The sequence below is a fragment of the Phodopus roborovskii genome, unplaced genomic scaffold, assembly GCF_943737965.1.
Source record: "Phodopus roborovskii unplaced genomic scaffold, PHOROB, whole genome shotgun sequence".
In the NCBI taxonomy this organism is placed as follows: Eukaryota; Metazoa; Chordata; class Mammalia; order Rodentia; family Cricetidae; genus Phodopus; species Phodopus roborovskii.
In genome coordinates this window covers 16157963-16178762 of record NW_026126558.1, presented here as the reverse complement: position 1 = coordinate 16178762, position 20800 = coordinate 16157963, and the positions used below count along the sequence as shown (strand labels likewise).

The 20800-nt window shown below is 38.7% G+C and overlaps 1 protein-coding gene across 1 annotated transcript in view; it reads left to right on the top strand.

Moving 5' to 3' along the window:
• Cntnap4 (contactin associated protein family member 4) overlaps positions 1–20800 on the top strand; it is a 274098-nt gene that overhangs the window by 82398 nt on the left and 170900 nt on the right. The gene's annotated exons all lie outside the window — the stretch shown is intronic.

Here is a 20800-nt window from a genome sequence, read left to right as displayed (position 1 = left end):
TGTTTTTGGCCCTTCTGTGAGCCATGTACAATATACTGCAATCAAAGAACTGATCTCCCCGCTCTGGCCGAGGTGCTGGAATTGGAGAAAATGAGTAACTTAATGAAGCATCTTTAGCACACAGATAATTTTGAAGCCAATTTGGGCACATGATGATAATTTTCTGTGACCTGTCAGTTGCTGCTCTTTTCAAACTTCTTGGAATCAGTTACACATTATTAACTCATTGAAGAAATGGACTGTGATTTGCTTACCTTTGTATCTGGAAAGCTCCTGGTGGTCATTAGATGTGTGTTTATTGATGCAAATTGAATTGAGGAGAAGTGGTCATAATCTTTTCTGTAGAGAAACAGTAGGGTGGAAACAGTTGCCTGTGAGCATTGCTTTTAAAAAATTATCATTATTGTTAAGCAAGTTGAAGCTGTGTATAAGAGTGGGAAACAAAATACCACACAACTCGGTATTATGGTTCAGTTAATTCCATGGGAAGCATTCAAATGAAGGCCAAAATGAATAGTAATAATGAACCAATAACACCAAAGCTTAATGAGGTATTTACTTAAACTAGGTGTTTGGATTATCTTTTACTCTTTTTTCTCAATTAAGGATTGGATTTTAAACTAAGTAAGTAGTGGTTATTGCCTGCTAGTATTTAACTGCTCTAATTAAAATGTATTTTTTAGACATTGTTTTTTATATCGTCAACAATATATGTTTCTGTTTATTTGACACGGAAAAAAGTGAAATGTAGGCATCTCTATTTCCTTGTTTTGTACTGTTAAGGGAGGTATTCAGGGTAAAGTTACAGCAAATGTGACTTTTTTATAATCTAAACCATGGAAGGACAAACAGCATCTATCATTAAACTGTTAAGGCAACACTCATCTCTAGACCATGTTGTAATCAGCTGGCTTTTTCATAGGTTCCCCATCTTGAGTATGAGTTGTCTGTCAGTAAAGACTGTGACTTTCAGCCTTACCTGATACTCTCAAAACCTAACAGTGCCTGGAATGTTTTAGACAAAGACTGAATTAATAAAGGACTACAAGAATGAAACAAATATTTTGTTATATATTCTTCTTATTACTTCAAGTAATAGTTATTCCCTTCTGTGCGAACAGCTCTTACTTTAAGCATATCTATAATTTGTCAATCATCTGTCTATCATCTATTTATCTACCTATCATCTATTCATCTATCCATCTTCTATTCATCTCTCTATCATCTACTTATCCATCTATCTACCTATCTACTTATCTATCTATCTATCTCTCTATCTATCAATCATCTACTTATCCATCTGTCCTCTGTCTATCATCAATCTATCTATGTATCTATCTATGTAACTATCTATCTATCTATCTATCTATCTATCTATCTATCTATCATCTATCTCTAGTATCCACCTACCTCTTATCTACCTCTCATCTATTTTAATCTACATTTGATATCAATACTTATTATTTATAGTTACATGTTTACATTAGTATGTTTAAATCTCTCTTTGCTGGTCACCGTCAAGCAGCCAAGTTATTTTCCTCTAATTATTTTGCCTTTCTTCTACACACTCTAATGATACCTCATCTGAGGTTCTATAGTTGTCAAAGCAAGGAAAGTGATGGTGTTTTCCCCCTGATTCTTAACATTTCCACCTGGAAGAACACAAACAACAAAAAGTTTTTAAGTAGAAGAACAATCTTGAAATTATATACTCAGTAAGGAACTTAACCTTTTGCCGTTTTACAAATGCACATTTCCTAAGTTGATTTTTGAGGGTTTCCTTCAGTTTTTCTAGCTGTTATGGGGTGTATACCAATTATACAAAAAGTGTCAATTTCTTTTAATGGCTTTACAGTCTGTCTAGGATGATATGAATAAATCTGTGAGAGAAAGTTAAGAAACACATAAGGCATTATACAAGTGTATGATAGGAAGACAAGTGTTATTGGCTTAGGAAAATGTACAATAAAACAGACCAATAAAATCTTCTAACATGGTGTCAATCACCAAAGTGGGAATTCCTCACTTCTTGCAGTTGACCCCACTTTCATCTGCAGAAAGTACAATGCCTTCTCTACACCTGAAGGAATTAGCAAAATGCTCTTTGCTTCTTATGTCATATAGAAGAATTAGAAAATATTTTATTGTCTATACAGGTGATTAGTAAAAATGTAAACTTGATAGGCATATGCTACTTTAGAAACACATTAAAACATTTCTTCAGGATAAAATTTATGGTCTAATGCCTATCAAATGCAATTTCTCTAAATTGTTTGGCTGGATGAGGCATAAATATTTTATGAAAATTTAGAAAACGTGAACCACTAAATTTTTTTCCCTTAAATTGAAGATGAAATAAAACCCCTCAGCATTTTCAGGATGTAAAGACTCTTTTCAGTTAGTGTATTGCAAGTGATGAAAAAGTAGATGCAGGGTATAATTTTAACTCATTTAAGAACAATTGTGGAAGTATGAAACCAACATCTTAGATAGACATTTTCAGCAAGGCAATGTGTACAAAAACCCACAGCCAAATTCCCCTGGGTGATTTTCTATCTATCTATCTATCTATCTATCTATCTATCTATCTATCTATCTATCTATCTGATAAGCATCCAATATTCTCCTCTTAACTACAACTTCAGGGATGTGTGGAACCAGCCTTCTAAATGGTTTAAGTAAACATAATTGTTACATACAAGAGTACATTTTAAAAGGAGGTTTTTTTTCTACTCGAGAAAACTGTGTGTATGTGTATGTGTCTGTGTGGATATTTACACATGCGTACAGTGCCCACAGAGTCCAGAAGGGGGTGACAGGTCCTCTGGAGTTGGAGTTAGAGAAAATTGTAGGCCACCTGTCTGTTGAGATCTGAACTTGGGTCTTTGAAAGAGCAGTATGTACTCTTAACTGCTGATCCATCTCTCCAGTCCCTAAAAAAATCTCATCTCTCTCTCTCTCTCTCTCTCTCTCTCTCACACACACACACACACACACACACACACAGATACACACACAATATGTATGTATGTATGTATGTATGTATGTATGCATGTGTTTATGTATGTGTTTATGTGTACCACATAAATACCAGAACTCATGGAGGACAAGAGAAGACATCAGATCCTTTGGAACTGTAGTTGCAGATTGTTGTAAGCTGCCATGTGATGCTGATACTTGAACTCAGCCCTCTGCAAAAGCATTCAGCTTTCTTAACTACAGAGTCATTTCTCCACAACACAGACTTTGTGGGTTGGATGAAGGAAAGTATAGGGATACCATGGACATTTTTTGAAGTTCTTTTGAGACCCACCAACCAGAAAGTGTTCTAGTGGAGCTTCTTCTTGGAGGAATGAATCAACCACCAATAACTCGCTCATACTGATATCAAATGTGAAATCAGCATTGTTAGCATCATGCTCTAACCAACTGAACTAACTGATCAGGACAAGAGGTGCAGCTTCCACAGCCAGGAATGCTTTTGTGAACTGCAAAAATATTTTTATTTCTTATTTCTTTCTTCCTCCTCCCTCCCCCTTCTTTCTTTCTTTCTTTCTTTCTTCCTTCCTTCCTTTCTTTCTTTCTTCCTTCCTTCCTTCCTTCCTTCCTTCTTTCCTCCCTTCCTTCCTTCTTTCCTTCCTTCTTTTCCTCTTCCTCCTCCTTCTTTGGTTTCTGAGTCCTGGTTTCCTGGCTGTCCTGGAACTCACTTTGTAGATCAGACTGGCCTTGAAGTCAGAGATCCTTCTGCTTCTGCCTCCTGAGTACTGGAATTAAAGGTGTATGTCACAATGTCTAGCTAAAAAGTGTTTTCAAATAAAATATTTTTAATATTTGCCTTCCTTCTTCCCTCCTTTCCTCTTTTGCTGCTACTTTTCTCTCTTCCTTCTTTTCATTGAAATGGTCTCATTATGTAACTCTGATTGGTCTGGAACTCAACACATAGATCAGGTTAGTCCTTGGCTTACAGAGATCTGCTTGCCTCTGCCTACCAAGTGATTAAAACTGTGAGTCACCCACATCTCTCCCATGTCTATCATATTCTAAAATTAGCATATCTTTAATTCTTGTTCTTATTTTTTATATTTATATTTTCATGTGTGTGTGTGTGTGTGTGTGTGTGTGTGTGTGTGTGTGTATGTGTGTGTACATCTGTGTGAATGTATGCCATATGTGTGGGGGTTCCCCTAAGGGCCAGAAGAGGACATCAGATCTCCTTGAGATGGAGTTATGGACACCTGTGATCTGCCAGATGTGAGTGCTTGGAGCTCAATCTCTGGTTTCTTTGAAACAACAGTGAGTGCTCTGAAGAACTGAGCTATCTCTCTTGCTCTGCACCTTTGTGTCTTAACTGGCAGTGTCATATTCTGAGTGGAAAAGAAAAAAAATCTTGTACTAGTGTGGTCAATTATACAGAATATCACCTAGTACAAAATATTGAAACCATTATAATCATTGTGAGTGATTGCCCTGCCAACTTCATAAATCAGACAAGATGGCAACACCTGCATTGGCTTTTATTTTCAGCACCCATTTGTTTCATGTCAAATTAATAAGTGTCCCAGGCAAGCAGCACTTTATGGAAGGTTTGTGGAAACCTAGATGGGTACACCCTTCTTCAAGATTGTATTTTCTGTGAACATTCCTCTGTGCCAAGTCCTTACTCTAGTGAGCCAACCCTTCTGCAGCACCTGTGGTGATGCAGAGGATGACAGGATTCCTTCTATGTATAGTACTCATTGTCACCTTCATTGCTGCAGTCTTTGGATGATGTCTAAGGAGTATGGTGAGCTGCACTGCCTTTCAAGACACTAATCCCCGAAGTTGTTTTTAATTAATGTCTACATTATTAGCCTGGATCTTCAGGAAGTTATATTTCTAGGCACCTATGAATTCTCCACCCTTTGCAACGATTAACCTAGGTGGCTGGGTTTTCTTTTTAAATTGTGGTAAGGAAAATTAACATGGAATTTATTATCTTAACAAAAGTTTAAGTGTGAAATGAAGTATTGTTCATTATAAGCACTGGGCAGAACAGCTGCTCATTGCTCTTTGGGTTTAATAATTTTTTTTATAACTGTAGCATTATATTGCCAAGTGGTACCTATCCTCACCCATATCCTAGGGACCACTTCAGGCTGTCCTAACAAGGAGAATCATATAGTATTTGTCCCAGGGACAGTTTACTTTAGCCCTTCCACTTCCTCATAGGTTCATATATTTTAGAATAAGACTATTTGATTCAGACTTCAGGAGCACATTCCTCATGGAGGGATACTCTCAGCCTACATACATAGGGGAGGGCCTAGGCCCTGCCCCAAATGACTTGACAGACTTTGATGATCCCTCATAGGAAGGCCTCACTCTCCCTGGGGAGTGGATGCAGGATGGGATGGGGGGTTTAGGGGGTATGGGAGGATGGGAGGGAGAGGGAAATAGGATTGATATGTAAAATAAGATTGTTTCTAATTTAAGTAAAATTTATAAAAAAAAGACTTCTTGCACCCTTTACATATTAATTTTCAACATATTTAAGAATTTCACACATACATGCAATTAAATGTCACACCATTATTTCCCTCTTGCCAACTCCTTCCAAATAATCCCCATACCTTCCTCTCCACTTCATGTAGTCTTTTTCTTTATTGATAACTAAGTCCAATTAATGCTGCTCAAATGTGTGAGTGTGGGTCACCCACTGGGGCGTGGGGGATATCCCAGTGGCAGCTAATGATGCTCTCTCCCCAGCCCATATCACCTGCCAATAACTCCTCAGTAAGGGGTGGGGCCTGGAGATCTCCTCCCCCATCTGTATCATCACTTTGGCCAGTTTGATCTTATACAGGCCTTGTACAGTTAACCGTAGCCAGTGTGAGTTTGTGCATGCAGTAATAGTTTTATGTCTTGGAAGTTTGTCTTCTTGGTGCCTCCCCATCACCTTGATCTTCTCATTTCAGCTATTAATCTGTCTATGGATACTTTGTTTCCATCAGTACCTTGCTGTGACTATTGGTGACATGAATGCTTCATAGCCTTTTCTTTATGATCTTGATTTCATTTCTTTTGGACTAATAGTTGGGACTAGGATTTCTGGGTCACATGCTATATTTGCCTTTAACTTTTCAAGGAACTTCTGTGCTTTACATGTCTTTCCATAGCAGTCTACATCATTTTGAATCCCTACTGAAGAAAGAACCCCATGTTGTGGAAGTATTCTGAGGTCTGTAGATTTTTGCTATTGCTTTTTGACTTGGTTTGGTTTATAACAACATACTAATGGGTACCAATTGACATCTCATTATGCTTTTGCTTTGCATTTCCTTGACAGCTAGCACTGCTGAGCATGTATAATACATGAGAAACTATGCATAGGCTTTCATGAGTTCTAGATAAATGACTGTGGGATACCTTTCTGAAAGGTGTTTATGAAAAAGTTCTTGATATAGAGTCTCACTATGTAGCACAGACTGTCCTCCAGTTCGCCATCCTCTTATATCACCCTCCAGAATATTAAATACAGATATGTACCACTATAAGTAGTTTTTATTTAGTTTCTTTACACTAACAACTCCAAGTTGGAGTTCATCATCAACACCAAAGTACCTTTTTTACTAATGTCAAAAAGAATAAAATACTTAACAAAAATGATAAAGACACAAATGAATAAATGTATATATATATATATGTATACACACATATATATAAATATATATCTTAATATTTGATTTTTCTTCACAATGCCCATACTACCCAATATAATCTCCACACACATTCTGTAAAATTTCTATCAACATCCCAAATGCCTCTTTAACAAAAGTATTTAAAAATTGTGAAATTCACATTGGAACCTTTAGGGACCCTGCTTAACAGAACTGAATGCACCATACTGCCTGATTTCAAAAGATAATATAAAACTCTAGTGATTAGAACAGTGTGATATTAGCATAAATTCAGATACATAGGTGAATGGAACAGACCAGAATCCAGGAATAAACCTGCATACTTATAGTCAACTATGGAATCATATACACTGAGGAATGTGCTAAGCAAGTGGTGCTTGGGAAACTCAACAGGGACACATCAAATAGTTAAATTGAGGGTCTGTAGAGAAGTATCAGCAGTTAAGAACATGCACTGCTTTCAGAGGACAAACATTCGGTTCCTAGCACCTCCTCTGAGTGGCTCACAACTGCTTGTCACTCTTGTTCCAGAGAATCTGTTCCTTGCCTCTGGCCTCCACCATCATCCACACTCATGTACACATACCCACAAACTGACATACCCATACATATGACCAAAATAAAATCTTTTCAAATCTTATACCATATAAGATGAAGTTAAAATGGCCTAAAGACTGACACATTGAGTCCCAAACCAACAAAATCACCTGAGAAAAATACATTGTGCTGAGTGTGGAGAACCTATCACATTGATTTAGAGGGTGAACAACTGCTTTAGATATGAAATAAAGTCATAGATTTGAAAAATAGACAAGTGGAAATAAACTGAAGTAAGAACCTTCTCATGGTGGAGGAAGTGATTAGTAGAGTGAAAGTTTGTCTTATAGAATGGGAGAGATTGCTTTGGTTACCATTATCTGATAAGGTGTAAGGGTTTCTGTGGTTTGTGATGTGGTCTCAGCCATGGGTCGGGGAAGCTATTGCTAGGCAACTTCTCTGTTCAGTGTTCTGGCCTACTTTACTCCTTTGAACCTGTTCCCCTCTGTAGCTGGTTGTACCAGCTCCTCTCACAAACTTCTTTGGAACATACATGATTGGAATTTTACAACAGTATATATAGTACACAAGGAATCTATATCTACTCTTGTAGACTGTTAGCTAGTAAACAAACAAAATGGCATAAGACAAATGGTATTTGTTTAACCTTCTCGATCCATCTGTCTCTAGGCAAGGAAATAACATGTGTTTGAAGAATGATTAGAGCTAGCAGGAGGCTCGATTTGGTCTCTCTCCCCCTCCCCCACAAAGTGTGTGCTTCATCAGGAGCATCCTCAAATCATTGATCAGAGAATAACAAGTCTGCAAAACACTGTGCCTCGTGTCTCCCATTTGGCCATGTGACAGTTCAATGATGGCAGTATCACACACCTCTTTTCCTGTCCCATTATCATTGTTTTGATGCAATGTGTCAGATGTCTGCCTCTGGCTTTTTTCATTCTCCAGTCCCAGGTGGCTACACTTGGCATTTTTCCTCTCTTGGAAGCAATCTGTCCTTTTGAAATGTGTTTTCATTATTTTATTTGTCCTAAGGAAAGTGACTACCTTAGCCTTTCTTTCCTTGTTTCCCATCTTTGATTTTCAAACTTATCAAGCATGATTCCATTAGAGAAGATAATAGAAAAATATACAGAAACCATAGAAAGGGATCTGAGATTTGGAACTGATACCTTTATATTTCTTAAAGATCTGGAGAAAACATCATCCATTTTGTTTGTTTGTTTTGTTTTTTGTTCTTGTTAATTAAAGAAGGCAAAGTAATGTGCCTAAGAATAAATTAAATTTTAAAGTTATTAATTTGTCTTCTTATATGTAAACAAATGAATAGGCAGGCAATATAAAAGGAATGTACAGTCCAATTTTTCTGTTTGCTTTGTATTTGTTTGAGACAGAGTCTTACTTTGTAGCCCAAGCTAAATTACAACTTGTGACAATCCCCCTGCCTCTGTTTTCCACATGCTGGGATAATAGGCATGAGCCAACATGCCTGGCTTTCATTTATAATTAAATCAATAAAATGAATAAGTATGAAGGAAATTCATAATACAAAGTAAGCAAGATGTACAATGTCACTAAACGACATAAGATAACCATGGATTGCAACACATATATTGTTTTGGAGAGCAATGCTATTATACAGTTATATCCTATACCTAAAATGACCCAAATGAGATCATTCCAAATTTCATATAGAAAAATTATGCCATAACTTAATTAACAATAATAGTAAGGAAAATATCAGTTATAAAAAAGATGAATGTACCTTAAAGCACATTGATACTATTATGTTAAAGCATAATAGATAACTAAGAAGAACATTCACTATCAAGTTAAATATATACTTACTGCACAATGAGGTACAGTAAGATGGCTCACCAGGTAATGGTACTTGCTTCCAAGGCTGATGACCTGAGTTCAATCCTCAGGGTCCATGAGATGAAAGGGGAGAATAGATTCCTTCAAGTTGTTCTGTCACCTCTACATGTATATACACACAAAATCAGCTAGAAGGCCTGAGCAGTCTAAGGAACCTTGGACAGTGGAACCAGGATGTATTCCTGATGCACCAAAGGACTTTGGGAGCACATTCCCCATGGAGGGATACTGCCTTAACCTAGAGACAGGAGAGAAGTCCTAATTCCTACTCCAAATGACTTGACAGATTTAGATGACTCCTCCTGGAGGGCATCACCCTACATGTGGAGTGGGGAGATATGGGAGGGGAGGGTGGTCGGGGGCAAGAGAGGGTGGGAGAGAGGGAAAGAGGGAGGGAGGGGGAAGGAGAGGGAACTGGGATCGATATGTAAAATAATAAAAAATAATAATAAAAGAAAAATTTAAAAAATGAATATATATATATCACATTCATATATAAAATAAAATGAGTGCAATAAAATTAAACATATGATACCAGAATGGGCTTTTCTTTCCACATAATAGAACTAAATTTGGACACTTTAAGGCAAAATGTAAAAATGTATAATATGTATCAATCTGCATGAGAAATTGAATCAAGACTGTAAAAGAAAGAGTGTGTAAGTGTACAAGTAGCCATGTCTGCATCGATTCATATACAGCAGTGATGCCAGCTCAGGATTGACATTCTGACTGCCTTTGATTGAACAGGCTTCATTCAGCTACAGGTTCACTTAGATTTAAATAGTGATGAGGGACAGGCAGTAGCTTACCATGCTCAGCAGGAGCATAATGGATGTCCAGAGAGAGTGAATCATTTCTAATTGTTCCAGTGTTTTTATCTGAGATAAACACATTCACAATCAACAAGCCCAGGTGGATGTAGACACCATAGATGAAGAAAGCTCTCTCTGTTCCAGTGACCCTTAGGCTTTTTTTACATGAGGAGTCATGAGGGGGACCTATCAAGGTCTTGCACTCTAGTTGGCTGAATCTTATGAAGGTCCTATAAAAGCCACTGGTTCTAGGTTGTGTTCTAAATTTTCCTGTAACCCTGTCTTGATTTCCCTGGAGACTGTCCGGAGGTGGGATCATAGGCATTTGTGGTTTAAAAAGCATACCTAGGCAATTCCAATTTGCAGAAAATCAGGGGGAGATTTGGGTTACTCAGTACAGTTCAGAACCAGCAACAGATTCCATAAAAGCATAGCAGTAGGTGAGTAGATGTAGAATCATCTGATATCCAGCACGCATCTGAACATTCCCTAAGTTAGTGCTGTGAGGAGGGGTTGCCCAAAGAACAAGACCAAGAAAGCACTTGTAAAGCTAAATGTTAACTCTGTCCTTTTAGTGGCAAAGACAGTTTCTTTAATTTTTAAAGCTAGACTATTTGGTACACTAGCCACTAACCATATGGTCACTTAAATTTAAAATAGGATTAATTAATATGAGAAAAAATAACAAAATACAGCTGGGAAGATAGACAGGGAAAGAGTGCACTTAGTGGGAGAGAAGGCATGGATTCAATTCCAATCACCAAAAAAGTTTCAGTGGACGAGGTTGTAGCATTCCACATAGGCCATACTTAAAGTACTCTATAGCTGTATTAGAATGGCTGTGCTAGTCTATCAGGCCAGTTATGGATTATTTCTATCATTACATAAAATTTCTTATGTAAGTAAGCAAAATGGCTCAGTGGGTAAGATCAATTGTCACAAAGTTTCTGGTGACACTAGGTCCATTCCCAGACCCATGTGGTGGAAGAAGATAATGTGTTTTGAGCTTCACATGCACACTATGGTGTACATGTGCTTGTGTGTATGTGTGTGTGTGTGTGTGTGTGTGTGTGTGTGTGTATATATATATATATATATATATATATATATATATATATATATATGAAATGTCACAAAAAATTCTATCTCATTATATAGGTATAAACAGTCTAAAATTTGATGAGAAAAATAAAATCTTAATTTTCTGGCTTTTTAAGAAAGTGGCAAAATTATACATAAGCAACGTATAGAAAGGAAAATTAGCATGCAATTATACAAAAGCATCTTTGTCTTTATTGAAATTTGACACAATGCTTCCTAAAAGAATGGAATGTATGAGAATGTTTGACAACCCAAAATAACTGCGCTATTTAATTTAAGCAGGCATTTAGATTAATAATTTGTCCTTGAACTGCAGCATCAAATTCATAGTGTTATACAGAGAGCAAATGAAATAGTAGCAACAAACTTTTATTGATTCCTAGCGGCAGATCATTAACTTATGTGAGTTACAGCACCTCCTCAGAAATAGATTACTATGTGGACATTAAAAACAGGTGATGCAAGAATATACTGTCTGATTCTGGAGTGAATTCCAAGCCTGATGGTAAAATTAGAGTGAAGTGCTATCTCGTAACACAGATGAGTCTGAAGGAGTGAACAAGAAGAAATGCAGAAACAGTGAGAGGAATATATATTTATTCACTGAAAAAGTAAGTAAAAATTAGCTTTATAAACAATTTCAGATGGGACAAAGCTAGCTGGAAGTAAAAAGAAGAAAGGAGATGGAGAGAAAAGAAGGATAGGAAGTCACAAAAGTATTTAAAAGAAGCAGCTGCCATAATGAGAATTAGTTTATTCAGCTATGGAGGCTGAGATGGACCATGGTCTGCTATCTACAAGCTAGATAATTTGGGATGTTGGTGATGTGATGCAGCCAAGAATCAAAAGTTCAGCTGTGCTAAGGCAGAAGAGGGGGCCAGATGTTGTGAATTTGGCATTCTTCTACCCCTTTGTTCTGGTTCTCAGCAAGTTGAATGAAGCTCACCTCACAAGGGTCATGGCTCATCTGAACTCTGACTTGATTGACATTCAAATGCTAATTTTGTCTGAAAAACCCTCACAGAAGGAATCCTTTGGCAGGTTTCCTAGCACCCACTGGACTAGGAATTTACCTACACAAAGTTCCTGTGATGGTCCTCACTGATGAAAATTCTGAAAGACTCAGGAGTTAGGGCTTAATAGGAGGAAGTATGTCCCTTAATAGGAAGCTCTCCTTCCTAGAATTTTCCACTTGTCTTCCATGAAGCAAGCAGTATCTAGCTTGAAGTTTTGCCCCCTTAGGAGAGCCAGAGACATAGTGCCAAGAGTCTATGGACAGGAATCTTTGAAACCATGAACAAAATACATCTTTCATCCCTTAGTGTCTTTCTTTCATGTAGTTGGCTACAGCAATGATAAAACTAGTAGACATAAATATAGATGCTCCCTAATTTGTTTAGTATTTTGCAACAGTTACTGATAGTAAAAGTAAATGGATATAATGAAAATGAACAATCATAGACTATTTCTTGTTGTTTATTCTGCTGGTACTTTAAACATACACAGTCATTTACTTATGTTATGTTGTGGTGGCATGCGTATACATACATAGCAGGTTGTCTAATCTTTGACTATATTATGACAGAGTAGGAAGAAGTGAAAGCATTAGTTCTGTCCCTAAATTGTCCTCTGAGTCAATGCCCAGTGAGGAAACCAGAAATCACCCCAGGCATCCGAAACTGGGAAGTCATTATAGAAAATTGGTTACAGGTGATAGAAAAGCCAAGTTGCCAGATATGAGATGGTGAGGGAACTCTAAATTTAACACCAGCAGGAAGATGCTACAAGGCCTAGAGCTGTAGGCAGAATGAGAAGATAGTATTTACAGAGCTCTGAGCCTAGCACTGCCTAGTTGGAATGTGAACTATGTCAAGGGCTGTGTAACAGAGAGCCATGCTGTATGGGACAAACATTGGGGCTGAGATCTTGTAAAGATTTGGTAACTACTGACAAACTGACTGAGATACAACAAGAATGAGTGAAACATACCAGCTCCTTCTACCAGGGTTCTATTCTGTTGCTCAGATCTTCCCCTCTCCCAACTCCCAGTCTCTTTGATCTCCATGCAAAGAATCCACATGAGATAAAAAGGCTGGAAGAGCAGGTAGATAGAGTTTACCGCATAGTGAATTGGGGGGCTCACTCGTGAGGGTGTACAATGACCAAAAAGACCATTGCCTTGCAGCATAGTCTCAAGACCAAAGGGTCCATTGTGCCAACCTGCCTTGTATTCAGACTTTGTTATTTGTGGAATTTCCAGGAGAAGCAGTTTTCTCTGAAGGGGTTTTCCCTCCCAGGTGATTGCCATACTCATTTAAATTAACTTTTAAGAAAGAGCACATTGGTATGCTGATGTTCTTTATACCAAAGTCTCCCTTAAATAGAGAAAATCTTCAGGGTAGTTCAGCATACCATATCTCCATCTAGAGACAGATCTTATTTTATTTTAAGTGTTTGGAATTTTGCTTGCATTTATGCCTGGTTTCCCAAGGAGGATAGAAGAGGACTTCAGTTCCCTTAGAACAGAATTATAGACAGATATGAATCACCATTTGGGTGCTGGGAATTGACCTTGAGTCCTCTAAAAGAGCAGTCAGTGCTCTTAACCACTGAACCATCTCTCCAGCTGCTCTGACCAGGTTGCCATGAGCAGTTATTAGAGTTCTACAACCTCAGTTAGCTAACAACTAATTATGTGGGAAGAGTCCATACTCAATGTCCTTCATGCTTGCCAGTATCTGAATAGCTGCCTAAACTACCAGTTTCATAGGGGAGGCTACTGACACAGGAGCCTGAAATGTACACAATACTAATTCATCAGTCTTAAGTGAAACAATAAGTTTGTCAGGGCAGCAAACAATGTTATTCAGGATATGTCACCTCCACAAGCTTCTTATAGTTTGTATACAGAGTGAGAAAAGAAGTAGACTCAAGGTACCTATGGAGAGACCCAGCTTTCCTTTAGTTTTCAAATGGCATACCTCTTGCTTACTGTAGTACAGTTTTGTCTCTCCTGAGCTCAACATAGCCATAACATCAAGCCATTGAGTAGAAATAACCTAGTCATGGTAATGTAATAACCAAGACAGGATGGTACTGGGGGTTATTAGTTGTTCTAGTATTAGAAGGGGATAGAATATCATCAGACCCTCACCTGGGATTCCAGTTCCAGGCCCTCCTGCTTCTGGGCTGCACATGGTCCAGGCATGTAGTTGAGTATGTAGATTGAAAGGACAGGCAGCTTTTAAAGAAGCTGTCATACATGAAGGTGTGGAGCCTTACAATGACATAGCTGTTTTTGAGTTATTCATGTTCTAGTATATAATTTGTCACTTGTTCTCCAGGAAGAAGTCCAATAAATTCACCAGTTCATCAAACTGGACTTGAGTAGCATTTTTCCTTTATTTGTCCTCAGTGTCTCTGCCTGGAGTGAATAGATGATTATTTACTTTCTCCTCAGCATCTATCTACATATATAGAGGATAGATCCACACACTGAAAAGGCTGAGATATAAGATATTCAACCTCTCCTGAACTCATTTTTTAAAAAATAAGTTTATTCAATTTATTTTATATCCAATTGCAGTTTCCCCTCCCTCCTCTTCTCCCATCCCCTCCCCCATCTCCTCTCTGCCCCCCTCCAATCTACTCTTCCTGTTTCTGTTCAGAAAGAGGCAGGCCTCCCATGGATATCAACAAAGTACAGAATATCAAGTTACAGTAGGACTAAGCTCCTCCCCTTGTATTAATACTGGACAAAACAACCCAGTATAAGGAGTAGGCTTCCAAGAGCCTATCAAAGCATTAGGGACAACCTCTGCTCCCATAGCTAGGAGTCCCACAGGTAGGTCAATCTATACATCTGTCACATATATGTAGAGGGTCTAGGTCAGTCCCATAAAGGCTCCCTGGCTGTTGGTCCAGATTCTATGAGCTCCTATGAGCCCACGTTAGTTGTTTCTATGTGTTCTCTTGTGGTGTCCTTGCCTCCAGCTCCTGCTCATACAATCTATCCTCCCTCTCTTCAGCAGGATTTTTTGATCTTAGCCCAATGCTTGACTGTGGGTCTCTGCATCTGTTTCCATCAGTCACTGGATGAAGATTCTTTGATGACAACTGGGGTAGCCACCAATCTAGGAGTACAGCAGAATATAGTTAGGCATAATTACATTGGCATTTTTTCTTTCTCCAATCATGTTTGGTTCTATGCTAGGTCTCTGGGCCATCTAACTTCTCTACTTAAACTCTTAAAAACAGGTGGGTATTAGTCATTTACATTTAGCTCTCTCCTCTCCTGCCAACATTCATGAGTATGCAAAGAGAAGTCTTATTAATTTTAAATATTTGTTTAGTTTATACTTTGTGTATGAGTGTTTTGCCTATGTATCTATATGTACACCACATGTTTATAGTGCTCATGGAGGCCAGAAGAACATGATGGTTCCCTTGGAACTGGAATTACGGATGGTTGTATGTCACTCTGTGAGTTCTGGGAACTAAGCATGTGTCCTTTGTAAGTAGCCAGCTAGTGTTCCCAACAACTGAACCATCTCTCTAACATCAGGGGAAGCCTGTCAATGTATATAAGAAGGGGGTCTAGGGGCTGGAAGATGTTTCAGTAGTTAAGGGCTAGTCTTTCATAGGACTACAGATTTATTACTAGCACCCATGGATTATAACTACCATATAACTCCAGCTCTAGGGAATCCAGTGTCTCCTTTTGGCCTCTGTTGGCACCTGCACACACATGCACATAGTCTCCCACCCATAAACAATAAATCTTGGAAAAGAGGATCTCATGTAGAACTCTCAACTTTTGGTGTAGGATAATTGTTTTTTTTTAGACATAATGTCATTTAATCAAATAGAATATTCTGAACTCTATGCATCTGGTCCTTTGTTATTTATCAAATCTGCATTGTAGTTCAAAGCCTTGATTTGATTTCTATGTGGAGAAACAGCATTGCTGTGCCTCATCAAATGCTTGGCAGATGAGCTCCGGAACTCACTGCTGAGGACCAGGTGGAAGAGTATATATGTGGATTAACACACATCTGCTGTCACTTCTGGGTTGGGAATGTCATATACTCTTGGTGTGCAAAAAGCAGCATGTGACTGGGTTTTATCGAAATGTTTCACTTGGCAGGCAGGCTTAGAGGTTCTATCCAACTCCAGACCTGGCATGTACGAGCAGCTGCTTCCTTGAGCATGGTAGCTCGGATCTCATATGCTTAATTTCATCTCATCATACATTCACCAAAGTTTGCTGTATTGCTAAACCTCTTGCTTGGGTCTTTAGTACTTCTAAGGCAAACCTGCCAGACAAGCTTCTCCTCATCCATATAGCCCAGGGCTTCCCAGCCACAATGAAGCCACTAGCTTATTAAGCCTGCTTCCCACCATTACTTTTCCAATAGTCACACAACTTTCCCTGGGGTCTTATTTGTTTCCAGTGACATCTGCAATAGTGTCATTTCCATTTACAGGAAGTCCCTCTAGATTTTTTTTGCATGCTTTCTACAACCTTCATCAACTGTGTTTCAGATTCATGCATATATTTTTCAGTCTGTTTCACTCTCCTTAGATGCTGGCCTTTGTTTCAAATTATACCCTTGCCATAACTGAATGCCCAAATACTACTGGCTAAAATTCAGACTATGCATCTGCCTTTATTAAAAAGTACACTCATGTCTTAATTAAAGATGCCGATCCCTCTGAGACTGACAGTATGTGCTCATTGCCAATGTGGTTAGGATAGACCTGAAACATTCTCTTGTAAGATAAGCATGGGAAAATATTTCTGTTATTATTTACTTCAGATCCAAAGCCTGGTGGTACACCTGGCCAGCTTATCAAGTATATTGCATTGAGAAAAATATATTTGTATAATATAAAATCAATGGCTTGCACAATTTGGCTGTATACACCCATACTCCCCATTGCCTTTGTGCACCACACTCTGGGTCTGGCACTGTCTAAAATTATCTCTTTACATTATTGTGTGCATCTTAGGACTTTGACCAGCATTTGTGAGGAATCCTTTGGGTAACCAAGAAGACTATGTTTTATAAAAGTTTCAAGTATGAGTGAGGGCTATTATCCAGAAGCAATGTGGCTGTGAAAGGAGAAAAAAATTAAGCTTCACAAAAATATGAGGATATAGTCTGTGGAGTGGGATCTATAAATCAGAGACACATGCTAAAAAGAAATTGGGTCTGACTTCCATTCTGCAAATGAAATTTCTATTTGGCTTTGAACTCTCAGGTTCTGTTTTGTGTCTCTTATTGTTATTAATCTCTGGAATGGAGAGCATTTCCCTTTTAGAGCCTTGAATGTTTTAAGTACTTAATAATAGGATTCCTCTTCCATAAGAAAGAGAAGAGAAAAATTGCTGGAGCAATGAAAACGCTATCCTCTGGGAGTCATCGCTTTATTAGACTATGTCAGAGTCATCATGAGTTGAGGGCAGGTTGGGAATATCAATTTCAGGAGGTTAAAAAAAAATCCAAAACCTTTATTTATTTTATCAAGTTTTTGGAAAGTTGTGGAAAATTATCCCAAGAACTATAAAGCTATTATTTCAATAGCAGCGTTGTCTTCACACTGAGAAATAATAAAATGTTAAAAATAAAAACCAATTCAATATGTCACTTTAGAAATCAGTTTTAAAACCTGATATTAGAATAAATATATGAATTAATTGAGTTTGAAGTGACATTTGCTCTCTGTTTGTAAAGTTTCATGTCAAAGATGACAGGCAAATACTGGAATCGGTTCACACTGGGAGAAAATTGTTCTGTTGCATCTCCTTGACTTTTGAAATCAAATCTCTCAGATAGATACACACAAGTGTTGAGTTTCCCTATGACTACTCTGACTTTCTTATTTTCACTTTTAAAACTTCTTAACCTTTCACTGTTTCACTCAAACCTGAACTGAATCAAGTGTAAACTTGACCATATAATTTTTAATGTATTTTTTTCCAGCAAAGAGCAACAGTTCTGAATGATTGGGAAGGCCTATGTCTTACTTTGTTAACTATTTCTATGATTAAACAGCATGACCAAAAGCAGCTTTGAGGAGGAAAGGTTTTATTTCTGCCTATAGCATGTAGGCCATCATCCAGGGAAGGAACTCAAGGCAGGAATTTGGAGGCAAGAACTGATCCAGAGGCCATAGAGGAATGCCACTTAGTGACTTGCTCTTCATGGCTTGCTGAGCCTGCCTTCTTAAAGTACCCAGAACTAGTAGCCCAGGCAGGGGACTACTTAAATGAGTGAAACCATCCCACATCAATTATCAGTCAAGAAAATGTACCACAGGCTTGCCCATAGACTAGTCTTGTGAGGCTATTTTCTCAGTTGAGAGTCCGTCTTCCAAAATGACTTTAACTTGTGTTAAGTTGACCTCTATCTAGCCAACAGAAGTTATGTAAATGTCTATGAAATATACTTCTATGTCTCATCCAACTTTGATATTCCATAGAGTTCTGTATTGGAATCTTTTGTTCTTTTGGAAACCTGTGCAGTTTGGTCTTCTCTATTTTGACATAAAAGAGTTATCTCATTTCCCTCTTTCAGGAAAAGTAGTTCCTGGAAGCTATACTCTCCCTCTCACTGGCCCTCTCTCTTTCTCAATCCAACCCTCCCCTCTCATATTCTTCTCCATGAAACTCACTCTTCCTGAGGCCCAGATTGGAAGTATAACTAGATATGATTATCTGGAGTAGAGTAGCCAAAACCTTCAGCCACACTTCCTCACCCACAGGTATGGAAAGTGCCTTTATGAGAAGAGTGAGCCACTTCAGGTGTTTGAGCCAAGAGCTACTCATGTCACTGGGGTGTCAGATCAAGACCTGTTCAAACAAACAAAAAAAGGAGTAAGATGTGCAAGGAGAAGGGTGGCTGTTACAGATGCCATCTCTGAGATTAGCCTATATTCAGTCAGGCAGTTGCCAGCTCCATGTCATGTAAGCTGTGTCATCATCATCTTACACCTCAGGACAATTGCTCTTATATCCTCTGAAACTGCGCAGAAAAGGTATATGTGGAAATTTGATATAAAAGAGAACGATGATAAGAAGGGAATAGGGTAAAAGGGAGATAAAGCAAGAGGGAAAGAGGAAAGGAGGAGAGCTGGAGAGAGGGCTCAGTCCATTAATCATTTGATGTGCAAACTTCAGGACTCAGGTGAGAATTTCCAGGACACACACAGAAGCCAGCTACAGTAGCATATATCTGGAAAGCCAGTGTCTCCATGTTGAGATGGGCCATGGAGGCAAGAGAATCACTCTGTGAACGGGTCAGCCTGCAGCATGCAACAGTAAATGATGAAGAGACCCTGTCTCAACAAGGTAGGAGGTGGGGACTGGCACTTGAGGCTGTCCTCTCACCTTCATATCTACGCTGTGCACCCTGCATCTCCACACACAAGCCTACATAGACACACTTGGTAAATACACACAACAAGGAAGAGAGATGGGAAGATGAGAAAGGAGGGAGGGAGACAAGGAAAGGAGACACAGAAAAAAAGAAAGAAAGAAAGAAAAGAAGGAAGAAAGAGAAAAACAGCAGCACAATTAATTCCAACCCCCCCCCACCACAGTGGTTTTCCACCTTTCCTTCATAATACTGTGACCCTTTAATACAGTTCCTCATGTTGTGGTGACCCGTAGACATGAAAGTATTTTCATTGCTGCTTTAAAACTGTAATTTTACTAGTTTTATGAATCGTAATATAAATATCTGATGTGCAGGATGGTCTTAGGTGACCCTTGTGAAAGGTTGTTCAAACCTCAAAGGGGTCATGGCCCACAGCTTGAGAACCACTGCTCTACTGCTTGTAAAATTAACAAGCAATTTGGGGCTATCAGCAATTTCGCTGAAAGGTGGGAGTAAATACCTCAATAACTGCATCACTGTTTGGAAGAGAACCACAATATATGGGTGTGAAGATATCCAATACTGTTTCTAGACTTTTGTCTTCATCGACAACGGGGGGGGGGGGCGGTAGGATTTTGAAAAGTGGTTCCAGATGGATTGCATGGGGCAAGTGGACCCAGATGACATTGGTTCTGAAGAGAGACACGTTTTCTTATGAAAAAGCCAGGTCAGGCTGAGCATCAGTTTACAGAAAGACACCTTCATTTACTACTTGGTCTAAGGAAATATAACAATGGTGCCTACTAGAAGCAGTCTCTGATGGCTATGTGTGTCCAACCCAGGCTGGAGGCCACTGAGAGACCCTGTGTATATTGTAGTTTGGTCTTAGTCTGCCATGTATGTCTATATGCAAGCATTCAGGGCATAGATACTTACTAGACTCATTTCAAATTCACTGTATTTGGAGGACAAAGGCACTTGTAAACTGTTAAGAACATCGGAAAATGAAAGAGTGAGCACTGTTCATGGAAGAAATGAGAGAGGGGGAAGAGGGGGAGGTAGAGAAAGGAAGTATGGGAGAGAGGGAAGAGGGAGAGAGAGAGGATGGGAGGGAGGGGATAAAGGACGGAGGGAGAAAAGAGCTTCATTTTAAAGCTTTTAAAGGCTTGCTTTATGTAATCATGGAAGCTTGGTCAGCCTAGAATCTGTAGACTGATTAACAGGCTAGAATCCAGGATCCAGAGTATAGGGTTGCAATTCTAATCCATAGGCAATCTTCTGCTCAATTATTTTCTCTTTCAAATAGGTCAGACTTAGTTTCCATTTAGGACTTCAACTGCTTAGAAGAGCCCCCTGCCCCCTCTGACACACTAACGGGCAGTTAGTTAGGCAC